Source organism: Pipistrellus hanaki (genome assembly GCF_964339955.1).
Source record: "Pipistrellus hanaki genome assembly, chromosome: 3".
Lineage (NCBI taxonomy): Eukaryota > Metazoa > Chordata > Mammalia > Chiroptera > Vespertilionidae > Pipistrellus > Pipistrellus hanaki.
In genome coordinates, this window is record NC_140505.1 from 166,799,127 (window position 1) to 166,799,972 (window position 846).

Sequence of the window (846 nt, forward strand, 5' to 3'; positions counted from 1 at the left end):
GCAGCTGTTGCTCGAGGTTGGCCTCAGGCTGAGGCGCATTTGCATCTTTTCCATCACAGAGCCTCCGTTTTCAGAAGGCCCCTACCTACAGCCTCCGCTCCTGGGTTTACTTTGCAGCTTATCAGCCGCTGCGTTCCTCTTCGCTACATTTCGAGATAAATACCTGGCAGGACAACAACTTCTGAGAGCTCTGAGCTTTCACTACCGTTCGTATTCTCATTGGCTTTAGATTTTACACAGACATTGCCCTGTTCCTAACCTCCAAGCCGTGTTCCCGGCCGAGCACGTAATTCCCATCACGGGTCACACACCAGCCCGGCGGGCGCCCGGCGCCCGGAGCGCGGCCTCGTAAACAAACTCCTGCGCAGGCGCCGCGGCGGCCGCAGGTTAAACTGGTTGGTCGGCGGCCAACGGGACTTTTCCTGTAGTGAAAAGTGCAGAACAAAACATTGCGCCCTGAGGTGATAGCCTCGTTGGCTTTTTGTTTTGTTTTTTCCTTTTTTTTTCACACTCCTAGCTCTTGTGCGGCCCCGGGAAAAGGGGGAGGCCTCGGAGAAAAGTCCTCGGCCCCAGAGAACTGCCGCTAGTTACACTACCCTCATTTGTTCTCGCCGCCGACTCTAGATCTTTTTTTTTTTTTTTTTTTTTTTTTACTTGACGGCAGCACTCATCCATCGCGGCTCCATTTAAAAAACAAACAAACAAAAAAAACTCACAACGCCACCAAAAAAAAAAAAAAAAAAATTCTCCTCTCCGGCTTCCCCAAACCACGCGAGATCTGCCCGCGCGAACGGCGCCTTTCCCCACCCACCCCACCCAAATGTGCGTTTGCGCCTGCGCTGGACT